This window comes from Poecilia formosa, unplaced genomic scaffold (assembly GCF_000485575.1).
Source record: "Poecilia formosa unplaced genomic scaffold, Poecilia_formosa-5.1.2 Scaffold641, whole genome shotgun sequence".
NCBI classification, from domain to species: Eukaryota; Metazoa; Chordata; class Actinopteri; order Cyprinodontiformes; family Poeciliidae; genus Poecilia; species Poecilia formosa.
This window is the reverse complement of record NW_006800580.1, coordinates 27,175-34,887: the sequence shown is the minus strand read 5'-3', so window position 1 is coordinate 34,887 and position 7,713 is coordinate 27,175. Positions and strand designations below refer to the sequence as shown.

The 7,713-nt window shown below is 46.7% G+C and overlaps 1 long non-coding RNA gene across 1 annotated transcript in view; it reads right to left on the bottom strand.

Moving 5' to 3' along the window:
* Positions 1–5,752: 5,752 nt before the first annotated feature.
* Positions 5,753–7,713, bottom strand: part of LOC107834490 (uncharacterized) — an 8,217-nt gene continuing 6,256 nt past the window's right edge. Inside the window, exon 3 of the long non-coding RNA XR_001660281.1 lies at positions 5,753–6,117. This is a non-coding gene — a long non-coding RNA (uncharacterized LOC107834490). The remainder of the gene's footprint in view (positions 6,118–7,713) is intronic.

Sequence of the window (7,713 nt, the reverse complement as noted above, 5' to 3'; positions counted from 1 at the left end):
GCTGAAGAATTTTCTGCTCCTCTTCATTCTTCCCCTTCATCATTTTGGTGTGGCTGTTTGTGAAAACCTCTCGTGCCTGAACCTGATTTGTGCTGCTGTTTGTGTGAAACATTGAACTGCTGCCAGTTGTGGTAGGCTCACTAAATCTGCTCAGCGTTCCGGCTGTCCAGGCTTGGTGCCTGGACATTGGCTCTGGGCCCTTAAGGCACGTCAGTCCTACATTCACAGCCAGGCACATGGCACTACAACATCCACATACAAAAACAAACACACTCCAGCGGTTTACATAGTGTTTCCATGCAGGTCTTGTTGAAATTTGTCTCCAGAGGCACAGTGATATAACCGCTGACAGGACAGCCTACATTAAACCAGAACAGGAGGGTTGGATGGGGACTTTGTATTTCTGTCTTACCCAGATCAAATATATGGCATTTTCTGAAAACACAGATTAGATAAACCAGGTCTTGCCCAGAAAACTTGCTAAGCCTGGAGTTCGGGGCGCTAGGACAGTCAGCCAACGGCCCACTATGTTTTTGAGTTTAAAAATGTTCAAAGTTGACAAATTTTTAAAATATTCTTAGGTATTTATGTTATTGGAAGACATTATTCACAATACTGAAACTCCAACAATAAAATATGGAAACAGGCAAACACAAAAAATACTCTTAAAATAAATTTCATTTTTTTGCATTTCAGTTGTTTCATCCTAATTAAAGTATTCAATTTTTTTTAACACTTAAATTATTTGCTGAAGTTTACAGTCAGGGCTCTCTAAACAACTCTAAGCACCTTGTTTAGAGTTGTTTGGTGTTTTGATTATTTTATTTTAGCACCATTATTACTGTGTTCCTTAGTTTATTTTGATAGATCAGATTCACTGTAAAAAGAAATCAGTTGAAACAAATTAATTGAATTGCTTCAGTTCATAACAAGTAATTCAATTAAATTTATACAACATAATGTATTAAGTTTAACCAACTCAAGTTATGTCTATCCAACTCAATCTGTCCATACAACTAAATTTACTAAGTTCATCAAACTCAATTTATTACGTTTTTTCAATTGAATTAATGAAGAGTGTTTAAAATGACGAATGTAAGTCAGTCTTACTCAAATCATTTAGTTTACTCCAAATAAAGGAGACTAACAAAAAATCTAATTTTTGCCAGGTTTTTATGCTCAGGCAGCCTTCAATTGAGAGTAGTTATTCAGGAAAGTGAGTAATGACAGAAAGGGAAGACATGCAGCTAAGGTCTTCAGGCTGGAATTAAACTTACAACAGCCACGTTGAGGACTAGGGTCTCTTTACGTGAGTTGTGCTTTACCCCTGCACCCCCCACACCACGTACAGGATCTTTCCCTGGTGAATCCTGCATCATGATATCAGACGTCGTATACAAACACAGCATTGAGAGTGCACTCTAGAAATGTACTTTAAAATACACTCATTAGAGAACCCTCTAAAAAGTGTATTTGAAACAATTACTTTCAATGCCGTGTTCGTATCCGATGTCATGACGCAAGCTTCACCAGGGACAGATCCTGTTTGTTGTGGTGGCACAGCCATTAAGGACAACCCACATAAGGACACCTTAGGCCTCAATGGGGCCATTGTAAGTTTAATTCCAGCCTGATGACCTCTGCTACACATGTTCTCCCTCTTATTTATTAAGTTGGATAAACTATATTTTTTTCAGTGTACAGGAGCTTTGAAAAACTAAAATAACATGTTAAAACATACCTTTAAAATAATTTAAGTTCTAGCTGTATTTTAAGTACAATGTGAGTGATAATGTAATTTTGGATATTTTAGTTTTTTAGTTCAGGACAACTTTCTGTAGAATTGAGTCAAGGAGATTTTAACCTTTTTTTATTAGACAAAAATAAATTTGTGGCGATTTGAGTTTTTTTGTGTGTTTATTTGAGGTTTCTGTGTCTTTTGAGCCTCCGTGTTGTCCTGTCTTCCCTTTGATTGTTCCCAGGTGTGTCTCGTTCCCCGATTATCCTCTGAGTATTTAATGTCACCTGTGTTTCTGTGTCTTTGTCGGGTCCTTGTCGTGTCATTCTTGTTTGGCTGCATCAGTGGCGCAACTACACATTATTCAGGTGGATCTGAAAACATCAATCGGCGCCCAATCATACTGTCACTTCCAATATGTCATTTCATGCTTTTAGAGGTTTAACCATCTAGACATTAGTGCATTTATGGAACTAAAAACTTTTTTTTCTCAAGACAAATTAACAAGTTTTGATCAAAAAGGTAAGAAAAATCTGCTTGCATGTATTTCTTTCGTTGTATTTCTAGTTTTCAAAAATTACAAAGCAGGATGCATTAGATTGTAAAAGTGGGAAACAGAATTGATTGGAATTCAAATAAATTCTGATTTGAATTCCAATAACTTCAGCTGTGCTTGCCCCTTCGAGCCATCTTTGTGGGTGGTAAATTCCCACTACAGAAGAAAAGTGCTGATCTAGGTCTAAGTGAAACAGCATTTGTCAAACAGAACACAAAGGACCCTGTGAGCTCAGTTTCTGTTTACACTCTCATACTCGGGATATGGGATTTGACACTCAGAGTTTCCTCTTTCAGCTGACCTTCCTGGCTGAGAGTAATGAGGCAGAACAAACTCTCAGACCAGGAGCCACACTTTAACTCAGGGTCAATCTTTGGTTTCACCCACTTTTTTGTTTAGCTGAAAAGCTAATGATCTGTCAACAGCATTAAGACTTCATAGAAATGTTTATTGTCAAATGTTTACATGTGAAACATTTATTTACATCATTCTTCTCTTTTCCTTTTTGGGAGCAGAGGGCCAATAGTGGAGGAATGGGAAGATTGTTTGTGTTTGTCGTCATCTTCTGGTTGGAACCGACCACTACAGTTCTCAGGGCTCAATGGGGCTTTTTTATTCCATGAAGTACTTCTATGTTCTGCCTCCAGAAGGCAGCATATGAACACTTTTCATAATTAACACATGACTGTAAAGCTGAAAAAAAAAACAACTGAACAGGTTTTAATTAAGAATTGCAATGAAGTTGATGGCAATACTTTACTTAAGAGACTATTAATAATATTTCTTAGAAGTTATTACAGGACAGTCAGCACTGCAAATTTGATGAACTCTTCCCATGAATTGATTGGATTTCCTAATAAATTTGTTTTTCATGATGCCAGATGAAAACAAACGTTTTGTTATGATGGTGGCTAAACTCACATTCCTGCAGCATTACTGTTTTATGATATTCAGTATTTCCTGCTTCTGTTTGGACTCATCTATCCCATTACTGTCTGTCATAGTGGACAGATAAGCTAAGTGGTTTGTTTTCAGTGCAAATGGAAAACTGCATATTTATCGAGTAGTTAAAAGAACATTAGCGTTGAGTTTATACTGCTGGTTCTATTTCGTATAGGCTTCGGCCCTTTAAGGCTATCGCTAGTGGGTTTATCCCTTGCATGCAGCACAGTACTGAAAAAAATCTTAGTCCACGGCCACCTACTGGGTGGGCCCCACCCTGGTCTGTATACATAACAGTCAGACCGGACAAAAGGCTCCCTCTTTTTCTAAAGCTTTAAGATAGCACTGTGTAAGAGTGAATGTCCGTTTGTGCCTGTCTTGTCAGACGGGGTACATCATGTCCTTGACGAGTTCCGGCTCTGCGAAGGATGCCTGGGCCCCCAGCACGCCGACGTCACCCTGACGCCTCAGCCCTCTTGCTGCTCCTGTGCTCTTCTCCCGCTGGAAGAGAGGAGGCGAAGGCTTAGACCTTTTCAAGGCTATGCTAGGCGGGGCGCCGGGCCCACCGAGTCCGGTTGCTGCTTGTGGGGAGATGCTAGCTGCACCGAGGGGGATGCTAGCTACACTGAGCGAGAGTCGGATGATTCCGCTGGCAGAGAGGACGACAGTAGGAGCAGCAGCGGTTTGGGTAGGCGGCTGAGCAGATGTTCAGTCAACCCTGAGCTCCGTATGACTGACTCAACCCCCCTCCTAGCTGTGGGCTCGCTCCTCCTCGAGCTACCTAGCTTGATCAAGGAGGCGGCTAGCGCTAAGGGACTTCCTGCCCCCACACTCCCCCGCCACATTCGATTGAGCTGCCAGGAGAGTTGGCTCCGCCCCGAATTGCCATCCGGACCCCATCTGTCCTCAGTTTTGTAGCGGCTGAGCCTGCGAAGCTGAGGGCGCCTATCAACAGGGTGGAGGGGTTTACGGAGTGGAGTTTTTCCTCTGTTCCTACTCTAGATCCGGGCCGCTGACGTGTTTGGGGCCAGGATGTCAGGATTAGCCCAGCGGTCTGTGCCTCCTTCTAAGCACAATCAGGTTTTCTGAGTGGCCCACCAGTGCACCTATCAGATAACGGCTGCCACCAATAATGCCGCTTTGTTGGCATATGGCATCTCCAAGAAGGTGGAGGAAGCTGCGCTGCCAGAGGAGCTGAAGGGCTCTCTCTGCAAGGCGATTAATGCCACCTCAGCAGTTTGTTCCTCACAGATAGCTCACTGAGCTACTCTGATCCAGAGGACCACCTGGCTCTGCCTCTCGCTGTCTATGTCTGAGAAGCTTCAGAAGGACCTGCTGCATGGCCCCATCACCCCTGATGCACAGTTTGATGCCAATTTTCAGTATCCTATCGGAGTCTAAAAAGACCCAGGAGGTTTCAGAGTCCGTCCTCCGCCTGGTAGGGCCGCAAACTGTCTCCCGCACCTCCGGCCGCTGGAGGGACCGACATTGGCCACTGTCAACACCAGAGGCTGCAGCCTTCCCGTTCTGCTCCACCACCCTCCTCCACTTCTCTGCAGTTCTTCCCGGTGCGACAGCCAACGACCCAGTGTCTCCCCAGAGGACGTCAGCCTGAACCATCAGGGACCAGCCAGCTGCAGGGACCAGGAGAAGCCAAGCTAGGAAATGATTAGCTGGGGGGAATGTGTGTGATAATGTTTTGAAATAAAACACAAACATCTCTGAGAGCAAAATCCCTGCAGGTTCCAGCTCTGTCAGATCAGCTGATCTCACAGCAGCTTCCTCGCACACATTCCCCACACACAGAGAGCTGGCAGCCTCTAGACAGAATTTTCTTTCTCAGTGGATAAGTCTGCCTCTTCTGAACAGTCTGAATCCAAGAGCGCGTTCTGTGAACAGTCAAAGCCTACTGTGATTCCGGCTGCAGCTTCGCACTCATCTTACCTGCTGAGTGGCGACTGTTTGTCATCTGTCCAGCAGCGGTCTGCGCCGAAACGGTGCCTTAAGCACCCTGACCCCCCCTTCAGGAAGCGCGCGGGTTCTCCCTCGGCCTGACATGGACGCGGTCGCGTCATGTGGCATGGAGGTTAACAACCAGCCCTTTCTGGCCGAGGTCCTCCCCAGAGAATCTCCGAGGTAGAGGACGGCGGTAGGGGTCTGACTTGGCTGGAGTTCATGTGAACCACAGCACCTCACATGAACCCACGCCCGCTTTCAGAACATTATTCAGAGTGGCAATGCGCATGGTCCTTGGACAGGTGGATGGATCAGCTAATCAAAAGGGGTTACATGCTGCAGTTTGGAGGCAGGCCTCCGCCTTTCAAGGGGATCGTAGAGACGTTTCTACCATCTCCAAAGCAGAACGCCCCTCTCAGGTCAGAGCTGCAGGAACTGGTGGCGAAAGGTGTAATTTCCACGGTTCCCCAGGGAGAAGAAAATGCAGAGTTTTATTCCCGCTATTTTCTGGTTCCCAAAAACAGGAGTGAGACCTCTTGTTGAAAATTCTTGATCTGTCCCTGTTCAACAGCTCGATCGTGGAGAGGTCATTCCACATGCTGACACCAGACAAGTGTTGGAAAACATTCACCAGGACGACTGGTTCACCTCCATAGATTTTAAAGACACATACTTCCACCTCCCCATCATCCTGACACACCAGAAGTATCTGCATTTCTCCTTCCAGGGGACCCAGTATCAGTACAACTGTCTGCCATTCGGTTATTCTCTTGCCCCACGCACGTTTTCCAAATGTGTGGAAGCAGCGCTGCAGCCACTGCACATGGCAGGGATGAGAGTCCTCTTCTATCTGGACGACCTGCTTTTACTGGCTCAGACTAGAGAGGAAGCCGCCATTCAGACCCAGAAGCTGGCAACACATCTGCTGAGCCTGGGATTTTCCATCAACTGGGAAAAGAGTTTGGTTTTTCCATCTCTGATGATGGTTTATCTGGGAGTGGAGCTGAACTCGGTTACAATCAGCCCGATGAGCACAGCCGAGAATCGAGGCTCTGTCAGCGCAGCTCCGCCGTGTCAGGCCTCGCAGCGTAGTGGCAGCTCTGTCAGTCATGCGGCTGCTGGGGATGATGTCAGCGTCTCACGTTGAGATTCTGCTGGGTTTGTAACACATGAGACGGCTTCAGAGATGGTTCGCTCNATCTCTGAGAGCAAAATCCCTGCAGGTTCCAGCTCTGTCAGATCAGCTGATCTCACAGCAGCTTCCTCGCACACATTCCCCACACACAGAGAGCTGGCAGCCTCTAGACAGAATTTTCTTTCTCAGTGGATAAGTCTGCCTCTTCTGAACAGTCTGAATCCAAGAGCGCGTTCTGTGAACAGTCAAAGCCTACTGTGATTCCGGCTGCAGCTTTGCACTCATCTTACCTGCTGAGTGGCGACTGTTTGTCATCTGTCCAGCAGCGGTCTGCGCCGAAACGGTGCCTTAAGCACCCTGACCCCCCCTTCAGGAAGCGCGCGGGTTCTCCCTCGGCCTGACATGGACGCGGTCGCGTCATGTGGCATGGAGGTTAACAACCAGCCCTTTCTGGCCGAGGTCCTCCCCAGAGAATCTCCGAGGCAGAGGACGGCAGTAGGGGCTCTGACTTGGCTGGAGTTCATGTGAACCACAGCACCTCACATGAACCCACGCCCGCTTTCAGAACATTATTCAGAGTGGCAATGCGCATGGTCCTTGGACAGGTGGATGGATCAGCTAATCAGCAGGGGTTACATGCTGCAGCTTGGAGGCAGGCCTCTGCCTTTCAAGGGGATCGTAGAGACGTTTCTACCATCTCCAAAGCAGAACGCCGCTCTCAGGTCAGAGCTGCAGGAACTGGTGGCGAAAGGTGTAATTTCCACGGTTCCCCAGGGAGAAGAAAATGCAGAGTTTTATTCCCGCTATTTTCTGGTCCCCAAAAACAGGAGGAGTGAGACCTCTTGTTGAAAATTCTCGATCTGTCGCTGTTCAACAGCTCGATCGTGGAGAGGTCATTCCACATGCTGACACCAGACAAGTGTTGGAAAACATTCACCAGGACGACTGGTTCACCTCCATAGATTTTAAAGACGCATACTTCCACCTCCCCATCATCCTGACACACCAGAAGTATCTGCATTTCTCCTTCCAGGGGACCCAGTATCAGTACAACCGTCTGCCATTCGGTTATTCTCTTGCCCCACGCACGTTTTCCAAATGTGTAGAAGCAGCGCTGCAGCCACTGCACATGGCAGGGATGAGAGTCCTCTTCTATCTGGACGACCTGCTTTTACTGACTCAGACCAGAGAGGAAGCCGCCATTCAGACCCAGAAGCTGGCAACACATCAACACATTTTCCATCAACTGGGAAAAGAGTTTGGTTTTTCCATCTCTGATGATGGTTTATCTGGGAGTGGAGCTGAACTCGGTTACAATGAGCCCGATGAGCACAGCCGAGAATCGAGGCTCTGTCAGCGCAGCTCCGCCGTGTCAGGCCTCGCAGC